Source organism: Hydra vulgaris, chromosome 03 (genome assembly GCF_038396675.1).
Source record: "Hydra vulgaris chromosome 03, alternate assembly HydraT2T_AEP".
NCBI lineage: Eukaryota > Metazoa > Cnidaria > Hydrozoa > Anthoathecata > Hydridae > Hydra > Hydra vulgaris.
In genome coordinates, this window is record NC_088922.1 from 19,941,564 (window position 1) to 19,955,809 (window position 14,246).

Sequence of the window (14,246 nt, forward strand, 5' to 3'; positions counted from 1 at the left end):
ATTTTTTTATAAATTTTTACGAACTAGTTACAAATATTAGTTGAAATTTTTTTTTTTTTAATTTGAGTTTTGCATGCTTTCTTAATTGACCGTAGTTACATGGTGACCGAACTTAGACAATTTTACGGTATACATAACAATATATCGTCGTTGGCCAGGTAATATCTCACATGTGTAAAAAAGCAAAATTTTACAGGAGACTGAAAAAACTATATATTTCAATGAAATGAGGTTTTAAAAGTAAGAGTAAAAAACAAATAACTAACAAATTATATAATAATTTGTTAGTTATTTGTTTAAAAGTAAATAACTAACAAATTATATAATAATTTGTTAGTTATTTGAAATACAGAAATATGAAAGACGGTCGAATGCTGATTCGAATAAAGCCTTCTGTAAGGCTAGAAGAAATTCCACATACGATCGAAATTGATGGAATAAATATCGCTCTACATTTTGCAGGGGAATCTTTTCTCTGCAAAGCATGCTGCAACTCACCCTCCACAACAACGATGCATTTCACATAAGAAACCCTCAAAAATTATTAAAAACTCAACAGAAAAATCCAAAAAAAGAAAACAGCCTCTCGAAATAAATAGCGAAAAATCGGCAGAAAAAGAGAAAACGATTGAAAATATTACGCTTGCTAAAAAACAAACTGACAGCAAAATATCTGTCAGTGTTTCTACAGAACCAAGCATTTAAGTCGTTAAAAGCCGCTACCAAAAGCGAGAAGAAAAACTAAAACTAAAAAGAAACAGCGAAAGTCAAAGCGACGTTGAACAAGGCGAATTAATTGAAATAAAAAACGACAAAAATATTTATAGCAGAAATGCATCATCGCCGACTCCTCAAAAGGAAGGCTCGAAAAGAGTTGCACGACAAAGGGCGGTATGAATAAATATTTAGTTTATAAAGTTTATACCTACAAGTATTTTTTATTTTTTTGTTTTTTATATTTATATATTCTAAGAAAATGATGTATTCTAAAGCTATCCGTCATTATGCTTTCTGCACATTCTTTCACACTCTTTCGTCATGTCATTAAAAACCGCACTCAAACAAAAATGGAGGCAAAAAATTTTTTTCCTGTTAATGTATGCGGCCTCGGTGACGCAAAAAAGCAAAAAATTATTATAAAAATAAAAAAAATGAATGATGATTTTTATCTTCTGCAAGAAACCCATTTAAATACGCAAGACGCAGAAAACTTTATTCGACAATGGAATAATCCAGGTTTTTTCTCGAGTGGTACGTCACACACAGGTGGTACTTTAATCTTAACCAACCAAACTAATTATAACTTTAAAATAATTGAACATTTCGAAGACCTTGATGGTCATTATATTTATATTATAGTGAAAAACGAATACCATGTTATTCTAATAATAAACGTTTACGCAAAATCTGGTTCGAGCTACACTGATCAAATCAAAAGTAAAAAATTATTCAAAAACATATCTAAAAAAATAAAATATAATGCTCGGGGGTGATTTTAACATGGTTTTAGACGATAAAGATCGCTACCCGCAAATCAACAGGAGAAAATGCCTGTCAACATGTAATTTAAAAACTTTATTAACTAAACTTAATATCGAAGATTCCTGGCGCATTTTTTTAACCCAAATGCCCGAGAATACACACAAATCAACAAACAATATATCTTTTTCTTGCCTTGATAGACTATATATAAGCAAACTCATGCGCCAACTCATATCAATCGAACATGAACCAATGATTTTTCAGACCATCAAAATGCTATATGCGCCACCATTTTGATAAACAACATAGAAATTGGAAAAGAAGTCTAGGTTCTAAATAATAAAAATTTAAGCAAATATGATTGCACTGAAAACGTTTCAAAAATTATTAAAACAGGATGCCAAAAAATATATCATTCTGAAAACAAAACATTTGACTGGGATCTTCCTTAAACAAGAAATAAAAAACTTTTCACAAAAATTCAGTAAATCTGAAGCAAAAAAAAACGAGTTGAGGAATATAGAATCAAAAAACAACTAGAAAATTCTCTTAAAGAGACCCACTATAACCACAGAATGAAATACCTCATCGAAATTCTAAAAGTAAAACTTCAAAGCTTTGAAATAAGTAAAATAAACGGTGCAGAAATTAGAGCAAAAGTAAAATGGCGAACGAATAGGGAATATCCAGCAAATTCTTTTTCCAGCTCGAAAAAGCAAAAACATCTAAACAAATCATCACGCTAATAAAAGACAAAAACGGAAATGAAAACAAAAACACCCAAGATATTACTAAAAGTTTTGAACAATTTTATAAAAAACTGTATAAAAACACTAATAATGGCGTCACATTACAAATGTTTTTACTCGATAACACATAAAAAAATCACCAAGCAACAACAACGCTCATTAGACGAACCGATTATGCTTTGTAAACGCAAAAAAGAAACGCAATAAAAACTATAAAAAATAATAAATAATATTCTCCCAACCATCATAAACGAAAATCAAACAGCAAGTATCCCTCATAGAACAATTTACGAACACCTGGCATATACCAGAGACATAATATATATCGCAAATAAAAACAATTTAGATGCCTCCATTATATCAATCAACCAAATCAAAGCCTTCGACCGTGTCGACAGAAATTATTTATATGACTGTTTATCTAAATTTGGTTTTTGTGTTTACTTTATTAATCTTATTAAAACTTTATACTATGACATTAGTTCCAATCTTAAAATAAACGGCTTTCTATCTGATAAAATAAATATATACAGAGGAGTACGGCAAGGATACCCGCTTTCAATGACACTGTACATAATTCAAGCTGAAGTCTTTGCAGGGTATATTAGAAAAAATCCCGAAATAGAGGGAATTACCCTAGACAACAAAGAAACTAAACTACAACAATAGGCAGATGACACACATTTTTATTTATTATCTGACAACTCCATAAAAGCCCAAGGCAATGCCATAAATATTTATAAATTAGCAACAGGTACTAAATTGAACACTGCCAAATGCCAAGGATTGTGACTTGGAAAGAACAGATCAATAATAAAAAACTTCTTAAATTTTTCGTGGCAAGACACCACACTTCGGAGTTTAGGCATTATTTTCTCAAGTTGTAGTCGATATACCAACCACCAATGGGATGAGAGTATCACTAAAATCATCAAAATAATAGAAAGCTGGAAAAGATTTCATTTATCGATAAAAGGAAAAGCTATTATTGATAACCAAATACTCTTAAGCAGCTTATAGCATCTTGCCCTTACGCTTCTTATTCCAGGAGACCAAAAAATTAAACTAATAGAACAAAAAATTGAAAGTTTTCTTTGGAACAATTGCACCATAAAAACCCCAAGACAAATATTTAAACTCCCTGTTGATAAGGGAGGTTTAAACATCACAGACGTTAAGGAAAAACTTCAATCTATACAACTAAGTTGGATTTCAAAATATTTTAATGAAAATGAAAAAGGAGCGTGGAAAGATTCAGCTTTTTACATATTCAACAATTACAGAAACGCCAACCAGGGAAACCTTATCTTTTTCACCACACACTCAACAGAATCGTTAAAAACTCTCCCTCCTTACTATCATCAAACTATAAAAAAATGGAGCTGCTTATACCAAAAAATAAATAACCACACAAATCTCACAATCGAAGAAATACTAAAGCAACCTATATTCTATAACCCATACATACGCCTCAAAAATAAAACTCTCAAACCGACTCAAGAATCCACAAACAACGACGTAATAAAGCTAGGTGATATCGCAAAAGTATTTATCCCTGGATTTCTGGTAAATCAACTAATCGGTATGAAACAACTCCTCCTAACAAAAATTATAAACTCCTTACCGCCTCAATGGAAACAGCTCATAAATACTCAAAATCAAACGTACGATCACAACAAGTCACTGAGATCTATTCACCTAAAAAATAGACCTCCCCTTCGTATTATTGACCTCAATCCAAAAACTTTATACATCATCTCAACGAACTACAAAAACACAAACTTACCCGAAAAATATTTCAGGTGGCAAGATCATTTCAAAAATAGAATGAAAAACACCACAGCAAAATAATGGTCACAATTATTCTGCTCAATCCACAAAAATAACACCAACAACAAAGCAGATGAAATAAGGTTTAAACTCATACACTTTGTTTTACCTACCAACTCAGTATTTAAAAAGACAGGATACATAAAAAATGATCTCTGCCCCCAATGTAAGAATAAAAAAGATCTACCCCACATGATATATAAATGCGAGAAAGTACAGCCTATGGTTTTCCTCACATTGTTCTGCTACAATTTCCAATCGAAACCGTTACTTCCATATCTATCAGCAAAACAATTCTCCAGAAAACAGATGCCTGTTTATTACTGCTAGAAACCATTCTATAAAGGTTTTGTATAACGCCAAAGCCTGCTATTCTCAGATTATGAAATCTCGTATCTCATCTCAAAAATTAGGCTCTCGTGACTTCTGGAGAATCTTTGATAGTATCAATAATAAAAATAAAGAGCAAATCTGTAATTCCATTTCTCTTGTATGGTTCAGACTATGTCACTTCACTTAGAGACAAAGCTAAACTGTTTTCTAAAAACTTTTCATCAATATCATCCTTTGATTCCAATAGTTGCGTTCCACCTGATATATCTGACAAACAGGTTGATGTATTTCTTGACATTCGTATCACTCCAGCTTCTGTATCTAAAGTGATTTCCTGCGTAGACTTCTACAGCTTGTGGTCCAGACAACATACCTGTTATAGTCTTGCAGAAGTGTTCTCCGGAGCTGTCGTTTATAATTTCAAAACTATTTAACAAGTGCTTATCAGAGTCTTGTTTTCGAGCATGCTGGAAAGCGGCATCTGTTATCCCTATTTTCAAAAATTCTGAAGAGCAATCTGACTCGTCTAACTTTTTTCCCACTAGTCTTCTTTCTATCATAATCAATGTTTTTGTATATTTAATTAACAAACACTTAATCTCTCATTTCGAATCTAATAACTTACTATCTGATCATCAATATGGATTTCGATTTTCTCGTTTTACAGCTGATTTGCCAACAGTAATAACCGATAGGTTTTATCGTGCATTATATAAAGGTGGAGAGATTAAGGTTATCGCTCTTGACATTTCTAAAGCTTTTGATAAAGTAGTATAATAAGCGGGTTCTGGCTCATTTTTTTCAACAATATCTCTAACCATAAACTCATATCATATTTCAACTATAAACATATCTATAAATTCTTAACTCAATTCAACTATTGTCTTAATTGTCCTATTGTCTATAATTTCTAAGCTAAAATAATATATTAATATATTAATATATTATGGTTACAAACTCTGAGCTATTTTTGTAATTTTAAATCAATTATTCAAGTTAAGCTATAATTTCACAAGTTAAATCTACGCATAAATGAAATCATTGGTAGCTCATTGAAACCCTAAGCGTAAATGTAATCTAGCTACGCATAAAAGAAAGCATGTCCTATTACATGAAAACTTCCAGATTGTCCAATTTGTGCATCCCCAGAGTTTAATGTAACTAACGGGTGATGCGGAAGTTATCGGACAAATCCTAATTTCATTATTTGAGCATAATAATTAGTTTTTGTGGTTTTATGCGTAGGCATAAACGTTCTATAAAATATAAACTTTATTATTTGAAACATAATTATTTAAAATGAGGTTAAATGCAGCTGAACGAGAATCTTTTCGAAAGTGACTAAAAATGTTTTTTTTAAATAAACCTAATATAAAAAAAAAAAAAAATTTGTAAATCATTTTGAAAAGGAAGGATTTGCTCGAAGTACAATATATGATAACCTAAAAAGACTTGAAACTGTTCAATCGTTTTCTGATTGAAAGCACCCTGGTTGTCCGACATCCTGGACTAGAGAAAAGAAAGCCGAATTAACGAGACTTGTCAACACTCGAAAAGGAGTCAGTCAGAGAAAAATTAGGTATTAAATTCAGTGTAAATCAATCGACAATTGGTCGTCAGTTCAAAAAAATGAATATTAAATGTAGAAAACGTGAAAATACTCCAAAATACACTATAGAACAACAAATAAAGGCAAAGAAAAGAAGCAGGAAACTAGTTAACCAACTCTATAACACAAAATCGCTTCCAGTCATCGATGACGAAAAATACTTTTGTTTTGCAGGGGACAACATGCCTGGAAATTCTAGATACTACACAAACAACAAAAAAACATGTCCAGAAAGTGTTCGTTTTATAGGAAAAGAGAAATTTCCAAAAAAGTTATTATGTGGATAGCCATATCTGACCGTGGTGTGTCCAAGCCATTGTTTTGCACTTCCAAGGCTTAGCGATCAATTCATCAATCTATATTAATGAATGTTTAGAAAAACGACTTCTTCCATTTATTCTCAAGTATCATAGAGACTTTAACTATTTATTTTGGCCAGATTTAGCAAGTTCTCATTATTCTAAAGATTCTCTAAATTGGATGGACCAATATGTCTATTACGTTGATAAAGAATCCAATCCGCCAAATGTGCCTCAAGCACGACCAATTGAAAATTTTTGGGGACATTTGGCACAGAAGGTTGACGAGGGAGATTGGCAAGCTTCAACAGAGCAAGTTTTGATTGATCGCATTAAACTAAAACTACAAGAAATTGATTTAAACTTTTTACAGTCGCATATGAAAGGCGTCAGAGCAAAATTGAGATCAATTGCAGATGGTGGCGTTTTTTCATATAAAAAATAATATATTTTTATTAAAAGATAAATGCTTTATTTAAAAAAAATATAACAGTAGTTTTGTTTTTTTACTTATAAATAAGTTATTGACGTTTTTATTTTGTCCGATAACTTCCGCATCACCCATTACTAATTTTCTTCCAGTAGGAACACTAGGCATGGAATAAGTAAAATTTCTGTAAAATGAGATAGCAGTTGTAGAACCAATTGCACTACTTGATTGATGCAATAGCCCAGATGATTCATTATTAAATGAATTAATATTAACTTCATTCCACGAAGAAAGATAAAAATTTTCTAAACCAGATGAGCAGTATATACATACACTATTCAGATCAAATCCCTGAAATACTGTATAACCCTGTCCGTCATATGGTGTCCAAGTTTGTATAACAGAGTTAAAATTTACTGGAGAATTGTATACATCATATATGCGTACTCTAGATTCCCTCCAATTTCCAGATACTCCAATAACATGCATTTTAATATATTTAAGATAAACACCTTGATCAGCAACGTTTTGAGCATCTAATAATATATATTCTTTACCATAAGTTGTATTCATAAATCTAAATGTTTCTGCGTATAATTTAATAGATGACAATGATTAAGGTATTGATGTAGTCATTGTAATATGAGGTTGTATCTAATATGTAACGTTTTGACTAGTTTTATTGTATAATCGAATTAATAGACTAGTACTAAATGGTAAATCAAGTTTAAAGTATCCTCCTAATGCATTAGCTGTATATGCATTACAACCTTGTAAAGAATTTGCATAAAATGGTCCTCCTAGAGGTGTAAATAAAAAATCACAGGCTAAAGGAATATTATTATCTCCAACACTATCTGTAGAAGTAAAATAATCTCCTATGCAAAGTGCACAATCTGCGTATATTCTAAGAAATACATTGCCTGGAACATTATGATTAGGATCTTATCCTTCTAATGCTAACCATAGTTTTCTGAGAATACTAGGACCAGAAGTTTGTACAAAAACTGTTGATGCATCAGCACCTGTGTTTGGTGGAATAGTCTGGTGTTTCAATCCAAGGCATGTTAAACTTGAATTTAGTGTTATTCCTAATTCATTAAGATTAATTGTTTAATTATCAACGTAATTTTTTATAGTAGCATCATGTGAGCTAGTAGGTTCTGCTACATTTATTAATTTATTAGAGTTCATATTAAAATTACTAGCTGCATTATTTTGTCCATCTCTCCTAATGAACAAGTTAGTAGCTTGAGATATTGTTAAACCATCTACAGCTACAGATGAAGTAGTATCGCGTCCGAATTTATCAACAGGCATTTTATATATGAAGAAAAATTTTTTTAACTTTTTTAAAAAATTACCATAGATTATTAATAATATTCTGAAAATCATGTCCCTCATCTAGTTTTTTTAAAACATATAAACACAAGTGTCCACAGAATGAGGTATTTCCTAATTGAACTCTTTCACTATTATAATAAACAGGTCTTTTTAAATAATTAACAATTTTAACGGTGGTAGTCCATAAGAATGGTAGTCCATAAGAGTCCATTAGGGGTGGTAGTCCATATAGAGTCAAAACTCTGTCTTTGTACCAGCAAATCCAGTGAAATCCCTGCGTACTTGGATCTCCTGTATTTAATATTCCACATTCTTTTCTTTGTGTATTTTTGGGTAATTAATCTCTTACAAATACACCTCTAAAATGTTTTATTTTTAGTTTTTTTGCTGCTTCGATCAATTGAAAATTTGTTAGTGGTTCATTTGGTAAAATTATTCCTTCAACATTGATAAGTTTATAATTGTTATTTTCCATTTTTACTTATAAATTGTTTTTTTTCTCAAAAAAACAATTTGATTTTTGGGCTACCCTACCCCCCACACCTTGGGCTCCCTTACCCCACCCAATAAGCTCTTTGACATCTTTATTGACTTCTTTGACCTATTTGACCTATAAATTATTTACTTTTAGTTTGTAGTGTCCATATGCTAATTTGTGTATACTATCTTCTAAAATAACTCTTTTATCGTCTTCTGCGCTTAATGCTATTTTATTGACCTCTTCTGTGTAAATGTGAATATGATTTTATTACATTAATTTTCCTAATATGATCTCTTTTATTTAATAAACAATCTTTGTAATCTTTATGTGTTATATACTTTTTAACAACATTTTTCTTTACTCCTTTACATTTTTTGTTATCTTTTCCGTGTACTTTGTAAGAATACAACTTTGATCTGAATCCTACAAATTCTTCAATTTGTGCTCCTCCAGTCTCATCTTTAAACATTCCTATTACTTTCTTATTAACACCAACTTTAAAGCCTACATTATTAATTGCTGGGTGCTTTTAGTTAAACTCACTTGTATCAAATTTGCTTTCAACATCTTTAGAAATATCGGAATAAAAGTCTTCTGTTTTAATTTTGTATGCTAAAGAATCTGTATCTGTGAATAATAGTTTTGCTTGATCAGCATATTTTTTCTTTATGTAATCATAATGAAATTCATACATTAGAGTTTTGCTCAAATCTAATATACACATTCCTAAGTAAAGTGGTTTAGCATATTTTAATTTTGTTCTTTTCATATGTATTGCTATTAAGTTTTCATCAAATATTGTTCTTCTTTCAAAGTTCGGTTTTGATGCTAGTTTAAAAGCTTCATTTCTGTCTGTTACTAATCTAATATCAACTCTGTTTTCAACATTCTCCATTGTTTTTCCAAATACTGAATTGTTCATGAGTTTAAAAAAGTCTTTTTCAAAATCATTAGTTGCTTTAGTTCTAAAGTTTGTATTTAGTTCAATGTATTCATTTAGCCATGCTCTTTATTTAAACTTTATGCCTCTATAAATTTTAGTAATCTTTAATCCTAATAATTTATATAGTTTTAGAAATTCATAAAGTACTATATGCTTTTTCTTATTATTCAAGTTAGAGACTAATTTTTCAACTTTATCAATATTTATCTTTTCAGGTGCAAGTAGATAATCGTTATGTTCATCATGTAAATATTCAGGGTAATCTAAATCTACCTCTAGTATACATGGAATTGATTTCCAGTATTCTATTTCATTTTCGTCCATCCATTCAATGCTGCATTCCAAGCTAATCCTGGTGATGTATAATACCAAGCAGGATCTAATTTATAACAATTCATACAAACATCTCTAAAATTTTCAAAGACGTCAGCTAGTAAAAGCACATCTGAAACATTGTACAAGTCATGATAATCTCTAAATGTTTTGCAATTAAACTCATTCCATACATTTTGTGCATGTGAGTAATCATCATCACTTATACCTTCATTGTTTAATTTTGAAAAGAATGATTCTTTTGGTGATAATTGTGTTTCATTAAATCTATTAATAGAATCAACCCAATCATATGGGTATACATCTTTTCTTAGTAACAAATCTAATTTTTTAAGATTCTTCGAATCAACGGAAAATTCTTCGAATTTTTTACCTGAATATAATTTTCCGATATTTTTACACTGGTCTTTTACTAAACTCTTTGATAAAGCGTCTAAACAATCAGGCATAAATCTATAACTATCTAAGAAACGAAGTTCACGTTTAACTTCAAATTTCTTACCCTCTTTAATATACTCATCGACTTTAATTTCTCTAGAAAAGCTCATATACTTTTCTTCATTTCTTGGTATACAACTCCATTTTCCTCCTGATAATTTCTTTATAAATAAGTGAGAATCATAACCAGATAAGTTGTGAAATAGTACTGGAAAGAATTTTGGAATTTTATAATTTAAATTACAATTTTGATGAGCTGCACCTCTATCTTTTCCAGTAATATGACAATGGTCACGTACTTTATCTTTTCCAAGATCTTTTCCACAAATGTGACATGATATTGCTGCATTAAAATCATGCTTGTTTTCAGTAGTAAATATCATCTTTTTTGGAAATTTAATCATACTATAAATTTTCTTAATATCTTCTTTTAAGCTATCAACAAAAATTTATGCAATATCATCTGTTTCACTACTTGCAGTAAATGTGACTGGACTGCTTTGATAAAAACTTTCATCAAAACATTTAATATAGCAACAGAATGAAATTGGAATATGTTTTTGATATTGTTTAGTATAAGATTCATTCGGATTTGGTTCACAAGTGTCAATTTGTTTGATAAAACTTTCAAAGTCTGCATATACTACAATCGGAACTCTCATTGATTTATTGTGATTAGTAAATTGCATTGTTGAATTTGGTGGTGGAAGTTCGATACATACTGAATCATGTATTTCACAATACGACTTATGATTAGATAATGATTCTTCAGAATTAAACCCTAATAAACAATTTCTACTATAATACACTTTACTATTTTGTCTAGATGTTTACGAAGAAAGTAATCTGCTTAAATTTTTTATTAAACAGTAATGATTAGATGCTTCGGATTCGGATAGTAAATCTATTAAATGTTTGCGATCTTTATTCTTTGATACATGCAATATATGAACTTCTGAATTTTCATAACCATATACATTGACACTGATATCTTGATTATTCTTCTCAAATTGTGTGATTTGATTTAATGATACTGGAAATTCTATTTTATCCCAGTTTATTTTTTCAGCTTGAATTTTAAGCTCTTTATCTACTCAGAATTTTTATCTGTTGGATTTAATGCTCTTATGACGCACCACTTAAAACATTGATTATCTTCATTCTTTATATTAATTATAGCTTTTTTAGTTGCTGAATTTTTATCAAGTGGAATATATGATTTAGCTTTAATAGGATTATACTCAATAATATTTATATCCATCTTTTTAACAGAAACAAATCTCCAACCTGATCCTGCTTGTTGATATAATGATGATTCTAAAATTTTCTGCTTTGATATTTCATAAAACTCGTCTAAATCTGTTGTTTCTAATACAACTTGATTATTCGTTTTAAATGGAGCAGATGTGATTATAGTTTCTCCTGTTTTAATATCAGTACGCTCCATTTCACAATAGAGAACTATATAAACCTTTGAATTTCTATTTTCGTTTAGTACTTTAATAGCGCTATTTTAGCAGCATTTATGAAGGATAAAGCATCGTAACTTTCTATCCCTTTAGCTGTAAATTGTTTTGTCACATTTTTAACAGATAATTTCTTTAATTTAAATTCTATTGGGTTTTGTAAAACTTATTATACAACTCTACAACTTTAGATTTTAATGCTTCAATCTTTTCATTAGCTGTTTTTATAATGTTATCAGGAACAAAAGACATAATCCAATTTGCAATAGAATTATTATTTGATTCTTTTCGAGATATTGATGTATTAGTTGCAATAAAAAGTGTAGGAGTTAAAATTGAAGATGGTATATCTGGAATAGGATCATCGAATATATTTCTCTGTTCGACTGATGTAGATTGTGTTTGTGTGCGCTCAACAGGTGTTTGCGCTAACGCTTCTAATAATTCACTTTTTTTCATTCTATAATAATATTTAATATTTCGCTCTTTAGCGATTTGTTTTAATTCTGCAACTTTTTTATTTTCCATTTTTATATAGCAAGATATTTTTTTTAATTTTCATTTTCTTTAAATGATTTTTCAAAATAGAAAAATCTTGTCGTATTTTTATTATTAAAAATATTTACAAAGCACATGTAAATATTTTTTTATATTCTGATTTTTAAATACATCCCCATCCTCGTATTCTACAATAATAAATACTATTTCGTTATTTTGCAATCTCCTGCTCTTTTGTAATTGTCAATGTTCTATATATAAAAGGTGCAGGGATTAAAATTTCTGAAGATGTTATATCTGGAATAGGTTCATCTAGTAGATACTCCGTATCCATGCGAAGTGTATTCTCCATTTTTTTATATGACAAGATTTTATTTTTTTAATTTTTCAGAATTTAATATTTCAATCTTATAACCATTATCAATCTTCCCATCACGCAATTGAAGATATCTATATCCATGCCCAGTTCTACGCATAGCGCAGTATAAGGGTTTATATACTGTTTCTTCTCCTGTTTCTATGTTTGTTAATTTAATAGTGACTGGTTTTTTCTTAATTGTTCTTAATCTTTCATATTTTGGATCTATTTCTTTTTTCTCTTCTATTACTGGATGTATTCTAGGTCTTCCAATTTGTCTTTTCTCATTTACTTCTTTTATTGGATGTATTCTAGGTCTTCCAACTGGTCTTTTCTCATCAGTTGCTTCTGTTGCTTTTGACATGATTGATTCTTTATTTATCAACCCATTATCTACAGCAATCATTAACAATGTGACATAATTTTTAGATGTTTGTGAAATGTTATTTTCTTTTAACAACTTCCTCAAGTTTTCTCTTGTATAATACATTTTTATTATATAAAGAAAAAAATTTAATTAATTTTCAAAAAAATTTAATTTACAAAATTTTAATAAACAATATTCATTTTATTCCCGTCTGATTGAAATTGTATCATTCTATCAGATATTACAACAGCATATGCCATAGTACCTGCTGGAACAGCTGTATTAAATGTTGCTTTAATTTGTGCATCTATTGTTTATGATTTTAATCTTTCTGATTGATTGCTAACATTAAAAGCAAAGAGTGGGTATAAATCTTTATAGTCAGAAGGATTTATATTGCTTTGTGTGATCAAATCATTCATTCCATAAAATATTTCATTAAACACAGCTGCATCTCTATAAACTCTTGAAATTTGTTGACTTGGGAATAACAAATTATAATCAACAGCAGGATATCTTTCTTGATTAAGCAAAATGTACATACTTTTCAAGTCGCAATGATCAAATATTGAAGCATTAGCATTTTGGTCCAACCTCTTATTTGTTTGAAATCCAACAATAATGTATCTTGGGCTATCAGGAGATGACTTTACGCTCAATCTCCAAGAAAATGAAATAGATTGTGGAACAGATATACTATCACACTGACGCTGACGAAAACTTACTGGAAGTGTCACTTTTGGTTCGATTTGCTTATAAAGTTTAAACTTTTCTACATCTTATGGTAACACACTTGGCATAAACAATGATATTTTACTAAGATTAACTTTTCTTGCAGCTACACCAGCAAGCTTAAAAATTGCGTCATTATCACTTTGTCTTACAAGAGTTATTGTATGTTTAAGCCCATAAATAACTTTGCCGTAATCATCACAGAATCCAAAAATGTGTCTCTTAAAGGTACGCAAAATGAAAATGTTCTTTTTGTAGTTGGTTTCTGAATTATGTATGATTGTCTTGCTGCAAACCCTTGGTTATCAGCAATTACTGCTGTTGTTGTATTATCTTTATACCACAATTGATTTAATCCTTGCGCTAATTGAAAGTCATTTGGGTATTTAAGCATTCCTAACATTGTATTTGCTTAACCTGGACTAAAAATATTTTCTATATTTTGGTTTGATAATTTGTATGATATTTCACTGAATAAATGCATAATACCATTATTTTTAAGCGCCACTGCATCTGCATTAGCATAAGCTGTTCCATCAGCTTTAACAAGTTGT